The sequence below is a fragment of the Coregonus lavaretus genome (assembly GCF_964263955.1).
Source record: "Coregonus lavaretus genome assembly, chromosome: 38".
Classification (NCBI taxonomy): domain Eukaryota; kingdom Metazoa; phylum Chordata; class Actinopteri; order Salmoniformes; family Salmonidae; genus Coregonus; species Coregonus lavaretus.
Genome location: NC_140025.1, coordinates 1888749 through 1903660, shown reverse-complemented (window position 1 = coordinate 1903660; position 14912 = coordinate 1888749).

Below are 14912 nucleotides of genomic sequence, written 5' to 3'. Positions count from 1 at the left end.
TTCAATTATTTATTTAGTTTCTCACACCACACTAACTTTGTGAACACCCCACCGATATCTCTCACCCACTCACATAAAGTCTTCTAAGAGGACAAAAGCTCATCAGCGTCCCAAAATTAGGTCACATGAAAACGATTGTGGAAACGAACAGAGGCGTCGCTCCCTGCACTGATACCATCACAACATGCACCCTTAGGAGTCCCACTGTATTCCTGCTGTCCAAAATATTTAACATATCACAGTCCCCTCATTTGAATATGCAAAGCACTATAACAACTACTTATGTCACAACCCCAAACAGCAAGCCCATTCTAGTCTCATAAACACAAGAACACAGTTGCTGAAGTAAAGTGTATCATACTCAAATTCTACAAATGATCAATAGGTTATATTGATACAGTAGAATATTCACTTAAGTAACTGCCTGTGGTAGTCCCATCTGGAAATGTTGCACATTTAACCTCATAGTCATTCGATCATCAGCTCTATAACTGTAGTCCCAGTTAATGATGATGAGAACTCATGTCTCTCTGTGATATAATCATCACTAGATATATAGAGCTTTGGAGAGTACTCATGATGACCCCTGCTTTAAGTAACCAGAGACCCCACAGCCTCAGGGACCACACAACAACATTTCCACACAATCAATCACAGTCCTCCTTACCTGCCACATGGTTAAAATCCCATTGTCCATAAACAGAGTGAAATAAGAGGATAAGAAGAAATGGAGAGAGCTGAACTGAGCTGCTGAACGGTCAGGTCAGAAGAGCCCCTTCCTTCTCCGTTACAACAGACCAGCTGCAGCAGAAGCAGCCCTGCTATAATCCAGTCCGACTGGGGGAACTTTGTGTCAGTGTGCGTCTGTCTCTGGCTGTCACATCGCCTCTCGTGGCATATTTCCTTGCACCCTAAAGCCGCTCCTCTCCCCAGCCCAGTGAGAACACGCAGGCAGAAGGAGGGAATCTAGCGCACCGCTCCGCCTCCCCCTCCCCCTCCCCCTCCCCCTCCACCCCTCCTGTTCCCCTTCCCCTCCACTCTGTATTCAAATAGCTTTGTGGGCGGCCCTGTTTTAGATGAGCCAATTGGGAGATAGCTAGAGCGGGGACAGCCCACGCTGTGCAGTCAGTGGGTACAGTACAGAATGCCTGTTGTGGGATTATGGCAACTCACCGATCCTGTCACTCACCGATCCTGGTTTATAATCTTCTCGCCTTCCTGGTATTGTCCCATTTATAATTTTCACACTCTTTGCAATCTTGGCAAAGCTCTGTCGCTCTTCGTCTCTCTCTTGGTATCTCTCGCTCTCTCTTTCTCTCTCTCTCTCTCATTCTCGCGCTCTCTTTGTCTTTCTCTCTCTTTCTCTCTCTCTCTCTCTCTCTTTCTCTCTCTCACTCTTTTTCTTTCTATCTTTCTCTGTCTCTCAAACACACACACACACACACACACACACACACACACACACACACACACACTTGCAAAAGTTAATTGAAGCATGCTGTTTTCTCTCCCCAAATGAAAGAAGATTATAGATTCTGGCCCCAGTCATTTACTTCTGGAGACAAGTAGGGCGTTCTACAAAACGTGTAGAACCCAAAAGAGTTCTACATGGAACCCAAAATAGTTTGACATGGAACCCAAAAGAGATCTACATGGAACCCAAAGGAGTTCTACATGGAACCCAAAAGATTTCTACATGGAACCAAAAAGGGTTCTCCCTGGAACCAAAAAGGGTTCTCCCTCAACTCTCGCTTTATATTGAGTGACTCACTGAAGAGTTTCACTCCTGGTGAACATGACTTATGCCTTTATAAGACTTTGTAACGAGGATGATCAGTAATCCTTCCTTGTTTTCTTACTCAAGGGATTGTGGGTAGATGATGTCCTCAGAGGGACATAGAGTGAGCTGACCTTATCTTGGGCCACATTCCTCCATAGTCACTTAATGTCGCTCGAATCTGCCACCTCCACTAAAATCAGTGCCTTTCAAAGCAAACGTATTTGGAAGAAGAATGTAATATGCTTGTATTAGTCAGAAAGAGTTTAAGTTTAAGTTCTTGGCTGATTGAAATGAATCAGGGCACTTGGCTAGTTAAGCACCCTGATCGTGGCAGTGATTCTGGCTCTTATTTTTAGAGTTTGAACCGGATGAGTAAGGTACAGTTTAAAAATGTACTTCTTAGAAAGACAAGAAAATCAATTTCCATCTGAGGTTAGTTTTAGACAAGAGTTGAGCTTTTAACTGAAAAGTTATTGTATCATCCCAAAATATGTTTTTATATCAGCTAAGCACGTTTGATGAAACATGATGTATGGTCTGCATAAATGCAAAAATATATATATTATTAAGTTTTAAGACAAAGGCTATGTAGCAGGTTTGAGCAGGAGAGAGGTTTCTCTACCTTTGGGAAAAACACTACAGCAGAATAGACTCAGTAAAGAAGTGTCCATCTCCAGAGTAAGATGATATCCTCCATTTCCCTTAGAGGGGTGCCTGTGAAGTAAAGTAAAAAGAAAATCAAATAAAAGCCCTGCTCTCTTTGCAACCTTTTGAGAGCTGCTGCTGCTGCTGCTTTGGGATGTGCTGTTAGGAGGAGAGGCCTCTTCACAAAGCACATGAATACCCACAGCACAGACTCTTTCTTTAATTAAGCCCACAATAGACCTCCAGTCACAGAGCCTGGCGGGAAAGCGCCCAGCTCACTGTAATAACACAATGCATGCCACTCAGCACACAGGCAGAGCAAAGTGTTCTTCAGACTCCTCAGTGTTCAAGAGACTCTTATACAAGTCAAAAAGGTCATTTTAAACGAGGTTGCTCCTTGCGTCCTCCAATCAAAAGGGTTGTATTCATTGATGGTGTGCTTCTATTATTTTCTCTCTTCTTCCTTGAAGGACTACAATAGAATTGATACAGGGAAGTAATATCATCAACCTACACAATGTCTGTAAAGTCATAGTGTACAAAGTAGAAATGGCAGCTCTTTCATCCAGGTGTGGACGATTATTGTGGTTGAAATGGACAAAAATGATTACCACAAGCTGTTATTTGGGGTTTCTCTACATTTCTTTCTAGGACGTGTTTTGGGAGCCTTGGTTTTAACGTGGTGGAATGCTTGGAATGTTCAGGAGATTGCCTCCTTTCTCTAAGTGAGCCCATTAAAAGGATAAGCCTGACCAGGGCTGTAACCAGATCATCTAGAGGGCACTGGCGTTATGGATAACACACACACACACACACTCCCCTCTTATCAACATCTTCTATCTTCCTCCCTAGTCGTAACATCTTTACCACTCACATCTATCTTGACTCCCTCCTGCAATCAACTGGTATGGTGTGACAGTAGAGCTCCTACTCATGTTAGTGGTAGTTTAATAAAGCTGAGTGGAAATCTAGAGCTCTCTGCATGGCTTTGTTGACAAAGAACTCACAGAAAAAGGAGGGCACTTTAATGAAAGTATGTGTCTGGCTCGGGGGCATCACGCTCTAAGGTGTCATGGCCTCCAGGCAAATCCCAAATACGTTTCTTCACTTGGTGACCTTTGCCCCTTTAACTGACTTCAGATGGGCCTTTAAAGAGCGTTTTTTACTATTTGTAGTGATATATATGGCAGTGTTTGCATTTGGTATCTCAACACTGGCACCTAGACACTGCTTCCCGGGATGGCCAAATGTTTTTGATCTAATCACCAAGATCCACAAGTATGCCTGGCTGCGTGGTACAAGGAGACACAGAGAGAAAGGACATTTATCAGCTGAAAGGACCAGACATTCTCTTTTAGCTGTGTTATGTTGTTCAAGGACTTTCTATGAGTCGGCTGTGGTTGCTAGGCAATAACCAATAATAGGACACAAACTGATTGAAATGACCGCTCAGGGACAAATTAAGAGGCCAATAATGACTATAACCACTGATGACTGCATTCTCCTTTCTACCAGGGGACACAAACCAGTGAGATACAGGAGATGAATGGAACGAGAACAACAATATCTTTATCCTCATGAATTGTGTGGTTTTATCTAATGATTCAGTAAATGTCCTTATGCTGAGTCTAATCCAGCGGTGAACAGTGTAGTGCAGTGAAAACAGTTTGCGGTGATGCTGGAAGTGTTGCCAAACACACACACACACGTCCCTCCCTCTGCGCTGAACTCAGCTGTCGTTCTCTGTCACACAGGGGAAATCCAGTTCACACACACACATATGGGTACACGCACACCCACACACACACACAACACTGGCATGTCACACAGCATCACCATTTGCTCACAGTGGGAACAGTATTACAAAGAGGCCTCAAACTGTCAAACACGTCCTCTCCGGTCTCTCCCTCAACCCACCCATCACTGACACCAGCTAGGCTCCGGCAAGGACCTAACATATTGAGTGAAATAAGGTTTGGACCCTGTGATGGTGTTATGTGCTATAATCCTTTACATCCTCAATCTAGAGACATAAATACTGTATATGTTACATTTATTTACTATGACCAACTGACATGGATCACAGTGGAACTGCGATGTGCCAAACCCATTACGACGGCCAGCTAATCCTTTTTAGCATGCATCGTATGTAGGCACTAGTTGTCAAGTGCCCATGTAAGCTGTGACGCTTGAAGTTATTAGAGATGAAATTATTAAAGAGAGAAATTATATCTAATGAGTGCTTCACTCATATCCAGTGTGGGGGAGTGAGCACTGGGGGTTTGTTCAGCCAATCTGAACGTATAAGACAGTTATAACACGTACTTATAATAAGTCAAAGTGTATGAAGACGAATGGGAGCTTAAGGTGCAGACTCTGTTCCCAGACGGGCTACCACCTATACCATACGCCCCCGCTAGCAACATCACACTAAAAATATCCAGGTGTATAAAAATGCACGTTTAAGAATAAGTCATGAATAAGTCAGTCACTCTAACGTCGCTGTTCCCCTAACAGTGGAGCTAGAAGTAATGCAGTGTATAATGTGACAGCCCGTTAGGGATAGATGTGATTTATCTCTCCTTTAAAACAAAGAGCAAGAGGTCTATTCCCTCGGCTAGCTCAGAACTGGAATATCTCACTTCGCTCTTCGCTAATACGAAAGTGATGTATCATCTTTAGGTATCAAAGGCAGAGAGATGGGAGAGACGGCAGATAAATGCATAATGGGGCTAAGAGAAGAAGGCGTAGGAACATTCGTCAGAGTCATGCATTTTACATGAGTGGACACGGGCTAGCTATGGCAGATTAATTTAAAATGGTGATGAGCGACCGTTAGGCCAGGCTGTAGTCATGGATCCTATCAAAATCTTGAATGACTAATCTCCCTTTAATTTTCCATTCACCTTCTAAAAGTTCCGAATAGGGTCCAAACTAAACAACAAGTTTTAAGGATCTCAATGGGAAGTCATACATTGGGTTTCTTTCACCTGAAATCGTTTTAACCCTAAACAGTTAAAGGTCTGAAAGGTCCAATGCAGCAGTTTTTATCTCAATATCAAATCATTTATGCTGGGCTATCATCTAGCCTAGCTTGAAAAAAAATATGCTCTGTTTTATAAATGCAGTGCCATTAACTGAAAACATCATCCAATCAAATATTCAGTTAATGCCAACAACTCCATCAGTGCCTTTTGTCAATGCAACATTTTCTAAAATCATGTTGGCACAAAGCCTAACATCAACCAGATCAAATCAACAGTGTGCACTTGAGATACAATAACCCTACATGATGGCGTTAGGTCCTTGTAAGTCAACTCAGATACTCAGATTAGGCTAATACTGGTACTGACTGATGTCAATTATTTGCCCTGGGTCTAATTCAAGACATTCAAGCCAAAATACATTTGCAGTTATCAGTTTCTGCTATAAGATCTCTCTCAGGCTGTTTCTGCTCTATATTGAAGGTGTCAACCGTGTCATAGTCAACAAACCTCCACAGCAGCTTCCTATCATGTCCCTGTACACTCAAAGACTGACATTGCACTAACACTTTCATTAGATAGTGATATGAATCCAGCCTTAGGGTAAAGTCATTGACCATTTTGTTTGTGGCAGGGTCATAGCTGGTTTAATAGCCATGACATTGAAGCTGAAGACAGGTTTGCACAACACCATCCCAGGGGTAAACATACTACTACTGTATGTCCTCTGCTACTGTCCTCAGCATAGACCTGGAAAAGGGTGGCCACTGCATCTTTCCCAAGCCGTCAAACTTTAATGAGTAAGTGCGGGTGGTAGAATATAACTAAATATCCACCATCCACCACAGTAAATTGGTTTCGCTTGGTTTTCTCAAGCCTGTCTTTGCTAAGAGGTACGTTCCAGTGTCATGTCTGGTCACGCGGAACACAAACCACCCTTCACACAGTCCAGTAACCCCACAGTGTAGAAGAAAAAGGCCCTCACAAACAAACCACTTTTAGTTCTATTGAAAACTCCAGCATTCTTGACTGAAGTGGGAAACTGTGTGATGTGGAGGAGCCAGAGAATGGCTGCCAGACACTGGAAGCCACAGCAGGGGGAGAGGATAGATTTTCAGCAGGAATTTGGGAGACTGGCTGGCCATGAATAGATCTGAGACACTGCTGGTCGCCCATGCCAAGGCCTTGCTTGGAAACGGTGGTGTTTCTACCATGGCAACAAGGAGTTGGTTTATTAAAATCGGACCACAGTAATTAGACTAAAGAGGGACTGTGCTGATGTGAACTCGCCTTTGCCTTGTTGACCACTGTGAACCAGTGTGGTATCTTCCCTTAAGGCTTTGACTAACAACATATAGCAGTCTATGTAAAGGAATATCTGGATCATTGATATAACTAATAGGTCAGCTTGGGTACAGAGGTTAAATGTCACCATTTTTACATTTGAATGAGACCATGTCGTTTGAACTGAAACTGATCCCACCAAAGTAATACGAATACATTCTCCATTTTGTTTTTAGTGTTTGGGGGATGGCCTTGACTTGCTGATAGAGTTTATTTGACAAGTATACAAAGACAAAGCCTTTGTATAACAGCATCACTTTCTCTGTGTTTCTATGTCAACGGTCTCAGCAGTGTGACCAACCACAGCTCTGTTCCATGCCTAAGGTCCAGAACTGTCACTCCTGTCACGACTGCCTCAACTCTGCATGTCAACTAGCATCAGGGATTTTCTGAAGAGAGGGGCAGACTGAAGCTATTTATAATTTTAATTTGAGAATGAAAATATTCCTGCAGCAACAGGAAATGTGAATTATCATGTAGATTATAATTAATGGAAATGTATTGAAGGGGTTGATACATTTTTCATTAGGGCAAATCAAGTTTGACATTTTGAAGTGGAAATTGCAAACTTTAGAAGCCTTTTTAAACCTTGAATACACTACAAGTTCGAATTTCCTGCAATGCAGGAAAATTCTCAGCAACAAAACAGCGATCAAATTAAGATCCTACATCTGTATGTCTAAGCCCAAGCAGTCCCATTTCACATTTTCTCTCAGAGGACAAACATTAGCTTGAGGTCAACTGAGAAGTCCGAATAAGAAAGTACATATTTTCACAAGTGAATAAAGCGTTCCGGACAGCTATCCTACCTTTCATCGGTTTCCCAAGAGAATATTACCTTCTTGACCTCGAAATGTTAAGAAATATTTCAGAATGTATCTTATCACTCCCTTGGGACTAGCTGATGGTGTTATATGTTTAGATGAGGGGGTGGAAGGAGGAACCAGGCCCCTGCACCAATACACTTATCCTGCCATCCAATATTTATGTTAGGACACAATCTGCCATGCTGTAACAATGGACCCAGGGCAGAACCGTGTGAAAAGTAGAGAGCAGCCACACACACACACAACCAACAATGAATATTAAAACTTAGGTCGTACCCACCAATTCTGATGTGCACTCTGTATACATGCCAAGCATGTGAATTATTGATGTTTATAAACTGGGTGGTTCGAGCCCTGAAAGCTGATTGGCTGACAGCCGTGGTATATCAGACCGTATACCACGGGTATGACAAAACATGTATTTTTACTGCTCTAATTACATTGGTAACGAGTTTATAATAGCAATAAGGCACCTCAGGGGTTTGTGGTATATGGCCAATATACCACGGATAAGGGCTGTATCCAGGCACTCTGCGTTAGCCACGGTATATTGGCCATATACCACACCGTCACGGGCCTTTTTGGTTAAATGTATGTACACTGCGTGGATTATTCATCAGTCGTCCTGACTGAAACTCACTTCAAATGTCCTTGAGTTGCACTGAATCGACATACTCTATAAAAGCATCCTACATAAACTCAACAAAAAAAGAAACGTCTTCTCACTTCTCGCGTTTATTTTCAGCAAACTTAACATGTGTAAATATTTGTATGAACATAACAAGATTCAACAACTGAGACATAAACTGAACAAGTTCCACAGACATGTGACTAAGATAAATGGAATAATGTGTCCCTGAACAATGTGGGGTCAAAAGTAACAGTCAGTATCTGGTGTGGCCACCAACTGCATTAAGCACTGCAGTGCATCTCCTCCTTATGGACTGCACCAGATTTGCCAGTTCTTGCTGTGAGATGTTACCCCACTCTTCCACCAAGTCACCTGCAACTTCCCGGACATTTCTGGAGGCAATGGCCCTAGCCCTCATCCTCCGATCCAACAGGTCCCAGATGTGCTTAATGGGATTGAGATCCGGGCTCTTAGCTGGCCATGGCAGAACACTGTCATTCCTGTCTTGCAGGAAATCACGCACAGAACGAGCAGTATGGCTGGTGGCATTGTCATGCTGGAGGGTCATGTCAGGATGAGCCTGCAGGAAGGGTATCACATGAGGAAGGAGTATGTCTTCCCTGTAACGCACAGCGTTGAGATTTACTGCAATGACAACAAGCTCAGTCCGATGATGCTGTGACACATCGCCCCAGACCATGACGGACCCTCCACCTCCAAATCGATCCCGCTCCAGAGTACAGGCCTCGGTGTAACGTTCATTCCTTCGACGATAAACGCAAATCCGACCATCACCCCTGGTGAGACAAAACTGTGACTCGTCAGTGAAGAGCACTTTTTGCCAGTCCTGTCTGGTCCAGCGACGGTGGGTTTGTGACCATAGGCGATGTTGTTGCCGGTGATGTCTGATGAGGACCTGCCTTACAACAGGCCTACAAGCCCTCAGTCCAGCCTCTCTCAGCCTATTGTGGACAGTCTGAGCACTGATGGAGGGATTGTGCGTTCCTGGTGTAAATCGGGCAGTTGTTGTTGCCATCCTGTACCTGTCCCGCAGGTGTGATGTTTGGATGTACCGATCCTGAGCAGGTGTTGTTACACGTGGTCTGCCACTGTGAGGTTGATCAGCTGTCCGTCTTGTCTCCCTGTAGTGCTGTCTTAGGCGTCTCACAGTACGGACATTGCAATTTATTGCCCTGGTCACATCTGCAGTCCTCATGCCTCCTTGCAGCATGCATAAGGCACGTTCACGCAGATGAGCAGGGACCCTGGGCATCTTTCTTTTGGTGTTTTTCAGAGTCAGTAGAAAGGCCTCTTTAGTGTCCTAAGTTTTCATAACTGTGACCTTAATTGCCTACCGTCTGTAAGCTGTTAGTGTCTTAACGACCGTTCCACAGGTGCATGTTCATTAATTGTTTATGGTTCATTGAACAAGCAGGGGAAACAGTGTTTAAACCCTTTACAATGAAGATCTGTGAAGTTATTTGGATTTTTACGAATTATCTTTGAAAGACAGGGTCCTGAGAAAGGGACGTTTCTTTTTTTGCTGAGTTTATAATGACAACCCAGTGGAAAAGGGTCACGGTAACATTTATGATTAATTTGTAGTTCAATGTTGAATTTACAATTAGGCCTTGAGGAATGCAGTATCCTGGGGGTTTGAAAGCGCTTCGGCCCAAAAGGAAAATTCCACCCAAAACCACTAATTCCTATAATTAATTCCTGTTAAATAACACTAACACATTTTTTCTTTATAATACAGTTGGTAGCAACGTGAAAATCGTGGAAATCTGTCAACTACAAAACCCACAATGCAATACTCTCTCTATGGGCTGGCCTGCAAACATAGCTACACACAATAATACCAAAGTCAATATCAGCATGTGAGTAGCTAGTTAGCTGTAAGATTGCCTAAACAAACTGGAGTCAATTTAGGAGTCTACAATCTCACAATGTTCAACCTGCAGATCGATGTGCTTCGCAGACCTACATTCACAACGGCACCATGCAATGCACCCTGGACTAAAGAGGCAGACAAATAGGAGAAGTGTGGTTGGCCCCCTGTTAAATTACACATTTCTCAAGGTAGGAATATCGCAAAAATATGATCAAAGGCTCATTTGAGAGAAGACAACCTCCCAAGTTATGACATGGGCCAGTATTGAAATCTGACATGTATGTTTTAGCGAACTAAATGTCATATTCCTATTAACTTCCAGTGTAGTGAGAGCGGCTTTATCGCAATGCTATGTCATACCGGCTGTATTTCTGCCTGCTTGAACGGCAATAGCTTAGATACCCATGAAAACATGAAATGACCCCAGGAATTGATAGTACATCGCTCAGAGATGCACAAAAACAATATTACATTCAAAATGGGTAAATATTTCCTTAATCTATAATTTATCAAAAAAGACCAGAAGTTAGGTCAGAATTGTATGTGTGGGTGTTCCTTTGTTGTTAGGTAGCCTAGGGGTTAAGAACGGTGGGCCAGTAACCGAAAGATCTCTGGTTTGAATCCCTGAGTCGAATAGGTGAAAAATCTGTTGATGTGCCCTTGAGCAAGGCACTCAACCCTAATTGCTCCTATAAGTCTCTCTGGATAAGATTGTCTGCTAAATGACTTTATTTTTTTTTTTTATTTTTTTTTTTACTTAAATGTAATGTAAATGTTTCCTATCAACTACAAAAAAATTTAAGACTAAATTTATCCCAGCTTATTTGCAGCTGTTAAGAAAAAGCCTGTCAGGTGAGATAATTCTAATTAGGTAACGACAACATGGTTCTGCAGATGTGCAAAATGAAAACCAGTTGTCCTTGAGCACAGTTAAAGGTACTGCCCTCTAATGTACCCTGTACATTCCTGTATTAGATTGTTATATAATTTAGCAGTGAGCAAGTCATTCAAGTGGTATTCACACAAACCCTGATTCTGACAAACCTCTGAAGACAAATCTCATGAAAATCTCTTGAAAAAGGCACAAGATATGATTGTTTTTCTTATGTCACCATCTCCAAGAGTATTTGCCCTTTTTAGAGTCCTTCTGGCTGCTGCCTGTGAGCATACAAATAGGCCAAAGCATTATTCCAACGACACAAAGATGGGACATTATATTGGACGTCAGTCAAGACTGGTGGTCAGTCAAGACTTCATCTGAAAAATGTCCTCTGCATGAAAGCTAACATGATTTGGATGTTTGTTTCAACATGCAAAGCAATTGCCTCATATTTCAGCCACTGTAATAGGACATCCAATGTTTAATTGAGATGAATGTGTTATACTGTTCTCAATCATTTTACTTCAAAATTAATCAGCAATGTAATAGGTTTATGTATTATTGAATCTATGGTATTTGTGGTCTCCAATGGATACTGTACAATCAGTCACTTTGGGCTCCCGAGTGGCGCAGCGGTCTAAGGCACTGCATCTCAGTGCTTGAGGTGTCACTACAGACCTCCTGGTTCGATTCCAGGCTGTATCACAACCGGCTGTGATTGGGAGTCCCATAGGACGGCGTACAGTTGGCCCAGCGTCGTCCGGGTTTGGCCGGTGTAGGCCGTCATTGTAAATAAGAATTTGTTCTTAACTGACTTGCCTAGTTAAATAAAGGTTAAATGTAAAAGTTGTTTTTGGACACACATTTGCATATAGTTACCTCAAAGTATTTGTACTTTTATTTACTTTGTCTTACTGAATCTGAATAAATTTGAAGTAAATCTCAATACCATGCTCCAGAAGTCTATCCCAGTCCAAGTCAGACCCGAAGAGTGGAAGCCACAGACAGAATAACAACAACTTCCACATGCAGGTGCCTCCCATGCCCAAGTAAATGGAGCAAGCCCCCAAAACACACCTCCCCATGTGTGACCAAGCTTAGTGCATCAGCATCTGCCACTAACTAAACAAACTCCAATAACCCACAAGGATGGACCTGAACAAATGAAGAAGTACTTACATTCAAGACTCTTTCATGATCCTCCGACCGAGAACAGACAAGCATATGATGACCAACCTTGGAAAACAATGAAGCACGGGCATGAGAGAGAGAGAGAGCGAGAGAGAGAGAGCGAGAGAGAGAGAGAGAGAGAGAGAGAGAGAGAGAGAGAGAGAGAGAGAGAGAGAGAGAGAGAGAGACGGAGTCACGCATCCAACGGGCACTCAAAACACAACATGAGTGATCAAGCCTCCACAGTGACTCTCTCTCTCTGTTGTTCTCACCCCTCCTCTCCTTGTCCTCCCCCTCCCCTTCCCCCTTTCCCCTGACTCGTACTTGTCAAGTTGCTCAGGCGAGCGTGAAACAGGCTGGAGAGACCAGCGCTTTGAGTGCTTTATCCTGTGGTTTGGACCTCTCTTCCCATTACGCGGAACGTTGAGCGTTGAGCTGCCTGCTCCTCCACTACTACCCCAACCTTCCTTCTTCCCACTGTCCCATTCCTTGACTTCAGACTGGAACACAAAAGAGCGGGAAACCTCAGGGGGGAGATGCTACTGATTGTGTTGACACTTAGCAGACTTGGCGCCAACGGTTTGTCTCGCTACCACTATCATTCTCTCTCATAGACCTGGTGGAGACAGTGAACCAGCTCTTTCCTACATGGGCTTGATCCCTTTTAATTAACTTGTTAACAGTGAACATGTACCCTGTACTTCTTATAAACCTACATATAAAACTAACTGTGAACTGTTATAATACACTTTTTTTAAATATGTATTTTTGTGAAGTGTAAACTTGACTATACCTGAATATAAAGTGTCAACTCCCTCAACTTGAAGTGTGGGTATCATGGGGTATTCCAAACAGTCCTTGAAGACAGAGGGATCAGCTGGGGTTTTCTTTCCATTCAAACACACAACAGTCTCCCTTGTTGTTCCTGATGATGATCAAGCTCTCTATAGCGTTGCCCACTGACTTGGAAGATATGCTATTGGCTCTGGGTAAATCTAGACCTAAATATTTTTGCAGCAGATTGAAGGATTTTGGAATTACATGTATTACACACTCTGCCCCGGCATGCCTGCAGTTTGGTTGACGATGGGGGTTCAACATTATCCACCAGAGCTTCAGTTTAATGTCCTGTAGTTCTGGTGCGAGATCCAAAATGACCGCTTTAGACATCTGGGAAAAGCAATAATATTTTGTACCCCCTGATGACACAGGCTGGGGATTTGAATTACCCTTAGCGGTGCCAGCAGTGCAAAGTCAAGCTGCAACAAGACAGCCCAATTTCCCCAAAGGCAGGAAGTGAAACTGATTTCACTAGTATCCCTCCACCCACACGTTCAGACACATGAGAGATAATCCAACAATGTGTTCAGTTAGATTACAATTGGTTCAATCTTATCCCAACAAAGCTAACAGAATAGGCCCACCCAACACAAAACTGTTATTTTCATAATAGGGTTTACACAGTAGGGATGCAACATGGAATCTGATGCTGGATCAGTTGAGAAGTACGCTAGTGGCTAGCTAGACAAAGTCGACTCCCTAAGATTACCATCGGGCCAGTGATTCTATTGCTCTGATGCTAAACAAGCAGTATAAGCGAACTGTGGTTAGAGAAAAGAGATCATTGAATATAGCTGGACAAAAGCTCTTCAAAGAGGCAAAACCAAGATCAGTAATGCCAAGGTAGTGGGTTCGATCCCCGGGACCATCCATACACAAAAATGTATGCACGCATGACTGTAAGTCGCTTTGGATAAAAGCGTCTGCTAAATGGCATATTATATTATTATTATATTATGGTTAAACTGGGGGGAATGGAGGTTCACCACCTATGGATTTGCTGGCCCCCCCCCTTGGTTTGTGCTGTGGTGGAGACCTCTGTGGGCTATACTCGGCCTTGTCTCAGGATTGTAAGTTGGTGGTTGGGGATATCCCTCTAGTGGTGCGGGGGCTGTGCTTTGGCGGAGTGGGTGGGGTTATATCCTTCCTGTTTGGCCCTGTCCGGGGGTTTCTTCGGATGGGGCCACAGTGTCTCCGGACCGCTCCTGTCTCAGCCTCCAGTATTTATGCTGCAGTAGTTTATGTGTCGGGGGGCTGGGGTTAGTTGGTTATACCTGGAGTACTTCTCCTGTCTTATCCAGTGTCCTGTGTGAATTTAAGTATGCTCTCTCTAATTCTCTCGTTCTCTCTTTCTCTCTGAGAACCTGAGCCCTAGGACCATACGTCAGGACTACCGGGCATGATGACACCTTGCTGTCCCCAGTCCGCCTGGCCTTGCTGCTATTCCAGTTTCAACTGTTCTGCCTGCGGCTACGAAACCCCTACCTGTCCCAGACCTGCTGTTTTCAACTCTTAATGATCGGCTATGAAAAGCCAACTGAGAGACCTGAGCCCTAGGACCATACGTTGGGACTACCGGCCGTGGTGACTCCTTGCTGTCCCCAGTCCGCCTGGCCTTGCTGCTATTCCAGTTTAAACTGTTCTGCCTGCGGTTATGGAACCCCTACCTGTCCCAGACCTGCTGTTTTCAAACTCTTAATGATCGGCTATGAAAAGCCAACTGAGATTTATTCCTGATTATTATTTGACCATGCTTGTCACTTATGAACATTTTTGAACATCTTGGCATGGTTCTGTTATAATCTCCACCCGGCACAGCCAGAAGAGGACTGGCCACCCCTCATAGCCTGGTTCCTCTCTAGGTTTCTTCCTAGGTTTTCGCCTTTCTAGGGAGTTTTTCCTAGCCACCGTGCTTCT